Raw genomic sequence first — 12,477 nt, forward strand, 5'->3', positions numbered from 1 at the left:
TAAAGTTTTCCCACCCAACTGGAAAAACAACCAAATTAAACACTCTAGTAACCCCCAGAGTAAAACAGACCGCATTCAAAAATCACAGTTAACTGGTTTCTCTTTAAAAATTGATGTTTTTAAAAATTAACTGTTTCTTAAGAATAAATAAATAAGTAAGTCGTTGTGGGTTACATTTCTAATAGGTGAGGTATTCTAATGTAGAAATAATCAAATGCTGCTCGATGTCTCAATGCGGATTTGATGAAATAGTCTCTTCAGTAGATAAACATTCAAAACACTTCGGCTGCAGCAGGCATCAAAACCACTGGCGAATTCCAGAAAATACAATCAGTCAAGAGAGATTCAGTCTTGAAGCAAATACTTCCTGGCTTGGAAGTAAAGAAAAGGAGTTTTGCTGTCTTCAGCAATACAAATGGCCTCTTCAAAAGAAAGGCTTATTTTCTCCTTTGGCAATTAACTAGGCCTGTAGCTCCTTGTAGAATTTCTGCTGGGAGAGAATAGACAGCTCTTTTCTTCAGTAGCATGCTTCGTTGGAGTCTGGTTCAGACCAGTTTTTGACAGTTTTACACACAGTCAAATTAAAGTATTATACCATGTGACCTCTCTCTCCTGCTGTGACCTAGATAACAAAATGCAGTTGTGGCACACTGTGCCTCAGAAATCCAGAAGCTTCTCATCCTGTCTTAAAGATGCACTGTTTTTAACAGAGTCTTAAAGACACAGTTTTAATCCGAGGAGAAAATAAATACGGTTCCATGACAGTAGTAAAAGGGGAATAAGAGGAGGGGTGGGCCAATTAGGGACCATAAAGGGAATCTATACATGGAGGCAGGGGGCTTGGCTGAGGTAATAAATGAGTACTTTGCATCTGTCTTTACCAAGGAAGAAGAATCTGCCGGAGTCATAGTGAAAGAAGAGGTAGTTGAGACACTGGATGGGCTAAAAATTGGTAAAGAGGAGCTGGCTGTAATTAAAATCGATAGGTCACCAGGACTGGATGGGATTCAGCCAAGGTTGCTGTGGAAAGTAAGGGTGGGAATTGCAGAGGTACTGGTCATAATCCAATTTTCCTTAAATATGAGGGTGGTACCAGAAGACTGGAGAATTGCAAATGTTACATCCTTGTTCAAAAAAGTGTGTAAGGATAAAACCAGCAACAATAGGCTAGTCAGTTGAACCGCAGTGGTCAAAATTAACAGTTACTTGCACAAGTGTGAATTTATTAAGGAAAGCCAGCACAGATTTGTTAAAGGCATTTAACTAACTTAAATGAGTTTTTTGACAAGGTACCAGAGAGGGGTGATGAGGGTAATGCAGTTGATGTGGTGCATATTGATTTCCAAAAGGCATTTGATAAATTGTCCGGATTGGACAGATTTTAAGAACCAGCAAAGAATGATTAAAAATAATAGAGGGAGAAAGTAGAGTATGAGAAAATGCTAGCGAGCAATACAAACACAGATAGAAAGAAGTTCGACAAGTATTTAAATATGAAAAGAGTAAATAAAGCTAGTGTTGGTCCTCTAGAGAGTGAGCCTGGGGAACTGATAATGGAAAACAAAGAAATGGCAGAGGCGTTGAGCAGGTATTTTGTGGCTGTCTTCAAGAAGGCTTAGAAAACGTCCCAACGATACTTGAAAATCAGGAGGTGAAAGGGAGGGAGGAACTGAAAACAATCACCATCACCAGGGAAAAGCTGCTGGGAAAACTATTAGACTTAAAGGCTGACAAGTCCCGAGGATCAGATGGCCTGCACCTTAGGGTCTTAAAAGAAGTGGCTGCAGACATAGTAGAGGCATTGGTGATTATCTTCCAAAATTCCTTAGATTCTGGAAAAAACCCAGCGGATTGAAAAACAGCAACCGTAACACCTTTATTCAAGAAAGGAGGGAGATAGAACAAAGAACAAAACAACTAAGAACAGTACAGCACAGGAACAGGCCATTCGGCCCTCCAAGCCTGCGCCGATCTTGATGCCTGTCTAAACTAAAACCTTCTGCACTTCTAGGGATCGTATCCCTCTATTCCCTTCCTATTCATGTATTTGTCAAGATGCCTCTTAAACGTCGCGATCATACCTGCTTCCACCACCTCCCCCGGCAGCAAGTTCCAGGCACTCACCACCCTCTGTGTAAAGAACTTGCCTCGCACATCCCCTCTAAACTTTGCCCCTCGCACCTTAAACCTATGTCCCCTAGTAACTGACTCTTCCACCCTCGGAAAAAGCTTCTGACAATCCACTCTGTCCATGCCGCTCATAACTTTGTAAACCTCTATCATGTCACGCCTCCAACACTGTCGTTCCAGTGAAAACAATCCAAGTTTCTCCAACCTCTCCTCATAGCTAATGCCCTCCAGACCAGGCAACATCCTGGTAAACCTCTTCTGTACCCTCTCCAAAGCCTCCACGTCCTTCTGGTAGTGTGGCGACCAGAATTGCACGCAATATTCTAAGTGTGGCCTAACTAAGGTTCTGTACAGCTGCAGCATGACTTGCCAATTTTTATACTCTATGCCCCGACCGATGAAGGCAAGCATGCCGTATGCCTTCTTGACTACCTTATCCACCTGCGTTGCCACTTTTAGTGACCTGTGGACCTGTACGCCCAGATCTCTCTGCCTGTCAATACTCCTAAGGGTTCTGCCATTTACTGTATACTTCCCACCTGTATTAGATCTTCCAAAATGCATTACCTCATATTTGTCCGGATTAAACTCCATCTGCCATTTCTCCGCCCAAGTCTCCAACCGATCTATATCCTGCTGCATCCTCTGACAATCCTCATCACTATTCGCAACTCCACCAACCTTTGTGTCATCCGCAAACTTACGAATCAGACCAGCTACATTTTCCTCCAAATCATTTATATATACTACAGCAAAGGTCCCAGCACTGATCCCTGTGGAACACCACTAGTCACAGCCCTCCATTCAGAAAAGCACCCTTCCACTGCTACCCTCTGTCTTCTATGACCAAGCCAGTTCTGTATTCATCTTGCCAGCTCACCTCTGATCCTGTATGACTTCACCTTTTGTACCAGTCTGCCATGAGGGACCTTGTCAAAGGCTTTACTGAAGTCCATATAGACAACATCCACTGCCCTTCCTTCATCAATCATCTCCGTCACTTCCTCAAAAAACTCAATCAAGTTAGTGAGACACAACCTCCCCTTCACAAAACCATGCTGCCTCTTGCTAATAAGTTCATTTGTTTCCAAATGGGAGTAATTCCTGTCCCGAAGAATCCTCTCTAATAATTTCCCTACCGACATAAGACTCACCGGCCTATAATTTCCTGGATTATCCTTGCTACCCTTCTTAAACAAAGGAACAACATTGGCTATTCTCCAGTCCTCTGGGACCTCACCTGTAGCCAATGAGGATGCAAAGATTTCTGTCAAGGCTGCAGCAATTTCTTCCCTTGCCTCACTCAGTATTCTTGGGTAGATACCATCAGGCCCTGGGGACTTATCTACCTTAATGCTTTACAAGACGCCCAACACCTCCTCCTTTTTGATAACGACATGACTGAGACTATCTACACTCCCTTCCCTACACTCATCATCCACCAAGTCCTTCTCTTTGGTGAATACTCATGCAAAGTACTCATTTAGTGCCTCGCCCATTTCCTCTAGCTCCACACATAAGATTCCCTCCTCTGTCCTTGAGTGGGCCAACCCTTTCCCTGGTTACCCTCTTGCTCTTTATATACGTATAAAAAGCCTTGGGATTGTCCTTAATCCTGTTTGCCAATGAATTTTCATGATCCCTTTTAGCCCTCCTGACTCCTTGCTTAAGTTCCTTCCTACTTTCTTTATATTCCTCAAGGGCTTCGTCTGTTCCCAGCCTTCTAGCCCTTACGAATGCTTCCTTTTTCTTTTTAACTCAGCTCACAATCTCCCTCGTTATCCAAGGTTCCCGAAACTTGCCAAACTTATCCTTCTTCCTCACAGGAACATGCCGGTCCTGGATTCTAATCAAATGACATTTGAAAGACTCCCACATGTCAGATGTTGATTTACCCTCAAACAGCACAATCTAAATTCTTCAGTTCCTGCCTAATATTGTTATAATTAGCCTTCCCCCAATTTTTTTTTTTAGAGATACAGCACTGAAACAGGCCCTTCGGCCCACCGAGTCTGTGCCGACCATCAACCACCCATTTATACTAATCCTACACTAATCCCATATTCCTACCACATCCCCACCTGTCCCTATATTTCCCTACCACCTACCTATACTAGGGGCAATTTATAATGGCCAATTTACCTACCAACCTGCAAGTCTTTTGGCTTGTGGGAGGAAACCGGAGCACCCGGAGGAAACCCACGCAGACACAGGGAGAACTTGCAAACTCCACACAGGCAGTACCCAGAATTGAACCCGGGTCGCTGGAGCTGTGAGGCTGCGGTGCTAACCACTGCGCCACTGTGCCACCCATTCTCAGAAGAATTTTCAAAACAGGTGCAGAAGTATGAGCTGGGTGGCTTCTCTCTTAGCCGGATGCACACTAACTGAATTTCAAACAATATCCAAAAACAAAACTCCTGACTGCCATAAATCCAGACATGTGACTTCTCTAAGTCCAAACAGTTCCATAATCCACAAGGCTCCAGCTGTTTATGTAGCTTAAGACATGTGACTTTCAGTAAGTTTTTTTTAAACAAAATCCCAAATGTCCTTCCAGTGACCCTTTAAAAAAAAACAAATCAAGGCACCTTTTTCAGGTATTTTCCACAGTCTTTTAAACACAAGTGCTCAAAAAAAAATAATAATAGAAGCACCTTCATGACACCTCCACCCCTGGAGGAAGGAAACACCATTTGTAAATGTGTTTCATTATAAAGAATGGACAAAAAATATAAAAAAACACATTGACATACTCATTCTCATTCATTCTTTACCTGTCACTAATACAGTTATGCCCTGTACCATCTCTGTACTCAGATAACTCAATGCAAAGTCAAATTATAGACAAAGCATCAACCATTACTTAACGGTCACTTAAGGACCCTTGACCACCTCCAGAGGTATTTTACCCATGTCAAGTGGACAAGCTGGGGACGTGAAAGGTCGCCCATCAATAGCTGCCGGCCTTTCCGCCCCCTCCCCCCCAGGGAGGGGTCTTGGCTGTTGGAAACAGGGTGCCCGATTAAGGGCCGCCCCCAACCCACCCCCCAGGACCCAAGATGCTCCCCTTCCCCCAAGCGAGCACTCCAGCCTCACCAGGGAAAGACCGATCTCCCTGGTGAGGCAAACCCAACTTACCTCATCTCCTGGCTCCATCTGGTCGGCTGGGCTGCAGGTCCAGATGTGGCCACCGCTCCTGGTGGCATTGCTGGGACTAAGAGAGGCCCGCTGATTGCCGGCAGCTCACTGAGGCGGGACCTCCTCCCTCAAGTGGGTGGAAGTCTCACCTCGGGACAATTAAATCCCAGGGACCTGTGAAATATGGGATGGATCCCCGGGCTAGGCAGAAGCGGGTTTGCCACTGACTTTTACATCGGTGGTGGATTCCCGTCCGTCTAAGGTAAAATCCAGCCCTATGTGTGCAGCAGCAGAGAAAGCGGCATGCTTCCCTTTATCTCTCTCTGTCTCCAGAAAACTTCAAGTTTGAAAAACGTCTGCGACTCTGGACCCTCCAAACCTACAGACTGCTACAGCCAGAGACCAGGGGACGAGAGCCTGCTACAGTTCTGCCTCCAAGAAAGCCTTGAGCCAAGCGGGCCAACCATAAAATGCATTTTAATCAGCAGAGGACTTCAAGAATACAGCTTCAGCTGGAAGGCTACTGGATCATCCTCTTCACAGACTGAATATTTAACTTCCATTTATTCTGGACTTTAATCCAACCACCAAATCTATGTTTCGCTCTGTAATCTATTTGTGTGCATGTGATCCTCATGTGAATATGTTGTGTATTTTTAAATCGGGGTTAGAGTGTTAAGTATAATAAACTTACCTCTTTCTTTTTTAAACTCACAAAAACCTGTCCGATTGGTTCTTTCACGATCACATTAAAGGAAAAAGGTAAAACGCTCACTGCGGTGGTAAGCACAACCACTGTTTAAAAAGGAATAAACCCTGTTGTGGTCAAATAAGAGGAAGGGTGAGAGGGGAGCCTGAGACCCCCTCCTCACCTGGTCAGAACACACTGTGTACCAGCACATCATCAAGGTAAACCGTATGGTTAGGAACACTGGCTAGCACTTGGTTTATTCATCTCTGGAAAGTTACTGGAGCATTTTTTAGCATCACTTGGCATTGGAAAAGACTGTCTGGTGTGACAAAGGCCAATATTTCTTTAGCTCGGGGTGTTAAAGGAAACTGCCAGTATTCCTTTAACAAATCTATTTTGGTAAGAAACATGCCAACTCTGTCAATACAATAAGGGGAGGTGGTGGCTTAGTAGTAATGTTACAAGACTAGTAATCCAGAGCCCAGGCTAATACTCTAGGAACATGAGCTTGAATCACACCATGGCATATGGTGAAATTTGAATTCAATTAATAAGGCTGGAATTAAAAGCTAGTCTAATGGCAGCCATGAAACCATTGTCAATTGTTATAAAAACCCATCTGGTTCACTAATGTCCTTTAAGGAAGGAAATCTGCCATCCTTACCTGGTCTGACCTACATGTGATGCTAGACCCAGAGTAATGTGGTTGATTCTTAAAATGCCTTCTGAAAAGGCCGAGCAAGCTACTCAGTTAAAGGGTAATTTGGGATGGGCAATAAATGTTGGCCGAGCCAGCGACATCCACATCCCACAAACAAATAAAAAAAAAAACAGTCTTCTAAATGAGGAATTGGGTAGGAGTCTGCCTTTGTAACTGTATTAACTATTCTGTAGTCTGTGCAAAATCGAGTTGAACCATTAGGCTTAGGCATAAAACACCACTGGGGAACTCCGGTTGCTGTTCAATTAGGTGGTTTTCCAACACGTATTGGATTTCTGGATTAGACCTGTTTCTCTGGACCTAAATGATAATGATGCTGTTTTATAGGAGAGGATCCTCCTACATCCACATCATGTATGGCTAAGGCTGTCCATCCTGGTTTGTCCCTGCAGACCTGTGAGTAGACTTGTTAGGTGTCCTCGTTGTTCTGCATCTAAATATAAAAGCATAGTGTTTAATCTCCCTAACGATTCAGTATTAGCTAACCGGATATTAGAAGGTCCAATTTGGGAATCGGCTAGGCCTCCTTCTGTCTTATCCTCACGATTCCCTTCATCCTTCACTGTCCCTATTACCTGACATACCTGTTCTTGCTTATCCTCCTCCCAGCAGTGATATTGTTTCAACATATTGATGTGACACAGCTGATTCTTTTTCCAGCGATATGGGGTGTTAATCAAATAATTTACTTTACCAATCCTTTTGACTACTCTATCTGGACCATTGAACCACGCTTTCAGCGGTTCACCGTAAAGGCAGTAATACTAACACTTCTGGTTGAAATGTTTGGGTCTTGACATGCTTGTCTGCCCATTTCTTCATGGTTGTTTGGGAAGCTTTAAGGTGTTCCTAAGCTATTTTGTTGGCTCTCGTAAACAGCTCCTGGAATGCAGAATCTAACATGGAAGGTTCATCCCTCTGTGCTAAAAACCTTTCTTTGATTAGTTTTAGAGGACCTCTTACCTCATGTCTGTAAACTAATTCAAAAGGACTAAAACCTGTAGACTCATTGGGTGGAATTTTACAAGCCCCCCCGACATCGGGGGACATGACGGGGATGCCTGGAAAATACTTCCGGGAGATGCAGGCCACGGGCCTCTACGCCGGGAAGGCGCGGCCCCATTTTACCAGCGGTAGCGAGGTCTTGGGTCAGCCCACCCCCGCCGCTCGGTGAAAAAAACACAAAAACATATTTAAATAAATGTTAATAAAGGTATAATGACTTACCTTTCCACGACGGCTGTCCCACACCGATATTCTGGCCGGAGGCCGGATGTCCCGCGTCTTTGGATCTCTGTTCGGAGATCCGAGGCGGAAGACTGGTGGGGAGGGGGGAGGAGATCAGTGGCGAGCTTTCAAAGTTAAGCCCATTAGGTGAATCCCTGGTGGCAAATAAAAGAAATTCCAGCCTTTTGTCCCAATCATGGGGATATTCATGACAATATGCCCTGATCATCATTTTGAGGGTCTGATAGTACTGCTCTAAAGCCCCTTGTGTCTGTGGGTGGTATTCTGAGGACTTTAACTGTGTCATAGAAATATAACAAGATATACTCAGATTGCTCATAACTGCCTGAAAAATTTTAGACAAAATATTGGAACCCTGATCCGACTAGATCTCAATCGGTAATCCATATCGAGTGAAGAACTGGGTTAACTTCTCTACCAATACCTCAGCAGAAATTGTTTTAAAGAGAATGGCCTCTGGGTAACGAGTCACCATATCCATAATAGTGAGTATATATTGGTGTCCTGCTTTTGTTTTCTGTAAAGGTCCCACAAAGTCTACCAACACCCTACTAAATGGTTCCCCAAAAACTGGTATGGGAATTAGAGGTGCCAGTTTTATTAGGGGTGTGGCATTCCCACAATCTGACACATATGGCACATTTTACAAAACTGCACCATGTCCTTGTGAAGACCTGGATGAGTAAAAATGTCAACTTATATGTGCTTGGGTCTTCCGGATCCCTACATGTTCCACCATAGAAATTTCATGGGCTATCCTTAATATTTCTTGACGATACTTGGGCGGTACCACTATCTGGTGAACCACTGTCCACTCTTTGTCCACAGGTCAGTGAAGAGGTCTCCACCTCCTCATCAGGGTCCCATTTTTAACATAGTACCACTCCAGAACTCCCTCCGCTTCAGCCTCGGCCTGAGCCTATTGGGCCACCTTACTTAACTCTGGATCAGCTTGCTGAGCTCAATCAGAGAAGACTTACTGAACATTTCCTTCGGATTATCCAAATCCCCCAAAAAAGTTTCAGATAACCAAATATCTGTTTGTGGTACCAATTTGACCTCCAACGATGGAATTTGTTTAGCCATTGCTCGGGTCACTACACATAAAGGAAAAATTCCTGGAACCTTTCCCTGCAACTGATCTGTCTCCTTGACTTCACTTGGTCTTTCCATGACTACTGGAGAATCTCCAGCCTTTGCTCCAGCCACGTCATTTGCCAGGAGTAGGTCAACTCCGTCTACAGGTAAACTATGGACAACTCCTATGGTTACCATTCTAGACATTAGGTCACACTCCAGGTGCATCTGATACAAAGGTACAGGTATATACTCCCTGCCAATACTGTTCACTAAAACCTTGGCATTCAATGTGCTCTCTAGTGGAAAAGTCATTTCTTTCCCCAGCAAAAGTGTTTGGTGGCTGCTGTATCCCTAAGTATAACTAGAGGTTTACCTGCCTCACTTGAGGAATAAGGAGTTAATTTTCCTTTTGACAAGAATTCCCTATAGCTCTCAGATATCCTGTTCATGTCACGCGCACTCACAGCGTTTTTTTTTATTTGGCCTTACAGCTGCAGTCAGAGCTACAGCTTGATCTGCCATACACTCGGTCAGGGCCCCTTTCTCTGCATTGGCCTTGTGTACCCTAATAAGTCCCATGGGTTTACCCCAATCCACATGAAGGTGTCCCATCTTGTGGCACTTATGCTTTCGGACCTCACTTCACCCTCAGCACCTACCTTTCTGGCCTGAGGAGGAGATCCCGGGCATTCCCAGCTGTCCCTTCTCGTCCCTGGCTACTTGCCTTCCTTTCACCCTCCCACCTTCTATCCTTCTTAGGTTTGCGGGGGTGATGGAAAAAGGGTTTGGGCTTGTGGACAAGCTCATAATCATCAGCCATCTCAGCTACTTGTCTGACTGTTGAAACCTATTGGTTCTCTACATGAGTTCTTATTAATGGAGGGAGTGATTTTTTAAATTCTTCCAGGAAAACTATTTCCCGACCTTTAGCTCCCCACTTTGCCCTCTCAACTTCTAGATAAGTCTGCCCAGGCTGTTTCCAGAGGTTCTGAAATTTCTGTCTGTAAGCTTCAGGGACCAACTCATAAGCAGCAACAATAGCCCTTTTTGCCATCTCATAATCTGCAGAAGCCTCCTCAGAAAGCATAGCATAAACATCATGAGCTCTGCCTATCAACCTGCTTTGCATGAGCAGTGTCCAGTTTTCTTTTGGCCACCTCATCTGTTTAGCTAGCTTTTCAAAAGAAATGAAAAATGCCTCCATGTCCCTTTCCTCAAACTTTGGGAGGGCTTGCACAAATTTAAACAGCTCCCCACTGGGTCTTGCATTGGAGTCAGATTCTGCCTCATCAGAATTTTCATCGGGGTCAAGGGCACCCTTCTTTTTCAGTTCTAGCCTTTTTAATTGGAATACCTTTTCTCGCTCCCTTTGTCTCACCTGCCTCTCTTCTTTTTCTTTTTCTCTTTCCCGTAGCAATTCTAGTTCCAGCTTCTGAAATGCTCTTTCTTTTTCCTTTTCTTCTCTTTCTTTTTCCCTTTATCTTGCCCTTTCTCTCTCCTGTTGCTCTGCTTACTCCCTTTGAAATACCCTTTCTTTTTCCTTTCGTTTGTCTTAAATTGTAGCTCTAACTTCTTCCTGTCCAACTGAATCTGTGCTAGTATTACCTTGTCTTCTTCAGATTCTTCTCATCCCTCTGGCTCTTTTACTTCAATCTTCAGCTGTCCGGCCACTAGTCTCTGAATTTCAGGTCTCCTAGCTTTTGATCTAATATCTACATTCAAGTGCTCTGCCACACTTAACAGCTCGCCAGCAGACAATGCCTCAAAAAAATATGAATAATGGAAGCACCTTCATGATAACATGGAAAACAATGTGATATTCTCACATGAGAGAACAGCCTGCAAGATTTTCTCTGTTGCAGTAGAAGCCTTAGTTGAGGAGTTATAGAGGAGGTGCGATGTGCTTTACCCACAGGGAGGCCAGGAGGCTGTCCAGTCAAACTGTCAGAAGGTAGTGGGACCAGATATCTGTGGCAGTCAATGCCAGGATTCTAGCCCCAAGGCCCGTTTTTATTCATTTGTGGGATTTGAGTGTCACTGGTAAGGCGAGTATTTACTGCCCATCCCTAATTATCCTTGAGAAGGTGGTGTTGAGTCGCCTTCTTGAACTGCCACAGTCCTTGAGGGGATGGTACACACTCAGTGCTGTTAGAGATGGAGTTCTAGGTTTTTGACCCAGTGACAGTGAAGAAACAGCGAAATGGTTCCAAGTCAGGATGGTGTGTGGCTTGAAGGGGAATTTGCAGGTGGTGGTGTTCTCATGCATCAGCAGCCCTTGTCCTTCTTGCTGGTAGAGGTTACAGGTTTGAAAGGTGCTGTCGCTGGAGCCTTCATGCGTTGATGCAGTGCATCTTGTAAATTGTACACAGTGCTGCCACTGTGCGTCTGTGGTAGAGGGTGTAAATATTGAAGGTGGTGGATGGGGCATCCATCAAGCAGGCTGCTTTGTCCTGAATGGTGTGGAGTCCTTGTGTTTTGTTGGAGCTGCACTCATCCAGGCACTCCTGACTTGCATCTTGTAGATGGTGAACAGGCTATGAGGAGTCAGAAGATGAGTTAATTTCTGCAAAACTCCCAACCTCTGACCTGCTCTTGTAACCATATTATTTATATGGCTACTCCAGTTCAATTCTAAGGAGTTGTGAATGATAATGAACATTGGGCAATCATCAGAAAACATCCCCACTTCGGACATTATGATGGAGGGAAGGTCATTGATGAAGCAGCTGATGATGGTTGGGCCCAGGACCCTCCCCTTAAGAGCTCCTGCAGTGATGTCCTGGGGCTGAGATGATTGGCCTCCAACAACCACAACCATTTTCCTTTGTGCTAGGTAGGTATGACTCCAACCAGCAGAAAGTTTTCCCCCAATTCCCCCTTGACTTCAATTTTGCTAAGGCTCTTTGGTGCCACACTGGGTCAAATGTTGCCTTGATATTAAGTGCAGTCACTCTCACCTTACCTGTGGAATTCAGCTCTTTTGTCTATGATTTGACCAAGGCTGTAATGAGGTCTGGAGCCAAGTGACTCTGGCAGAATCTAAATGCAGTGCAGCAAAATAAATTCCATTACCTCACACGAGTTGTCAAGGTCAGTGGATGCATCTTCAAATGCCAAATCTGACCAACTGCACCACTAGCCAAACACACTGTTCAATTCACCACACCTTCATCATTCACCTACCAACAATCTCTGTCAATCATGATACATACCTAATATTTATTGCTTCTGCTCACCCTCACACAGAGAGCACTTCTACAAGCCTCACATCCATATCTCACAACATTCATGCGCTGCCAGCTATTCAACTATGACACAATCTGACTGGACCGCATAAAGCATATCAGGTGCTGCTCTTATCTGCTAAAACTTCTCACTATTCCAGGAATGTCTTGGAATACAAAGATAACCCTGGCTTCTTTTCTCTACCGCAAACTGTCTTCTTAAACTCCTCTCCACTGTCTCC

Source organism: Heterodontus francisci, chromosome 1 (genome assembly GCF_036365525.1).
Source record: "Heterodontus francisci isolate sHetFra1 chromosome 1, sHetFra1.hap1, whole genome shotgun sequence".
NCBI lineage: Eukaryota > Metazoa > Chordata > Chondrichthyes > Heterodontiformes > Heterodontidae > Heterodontus > Heterodontus francisci.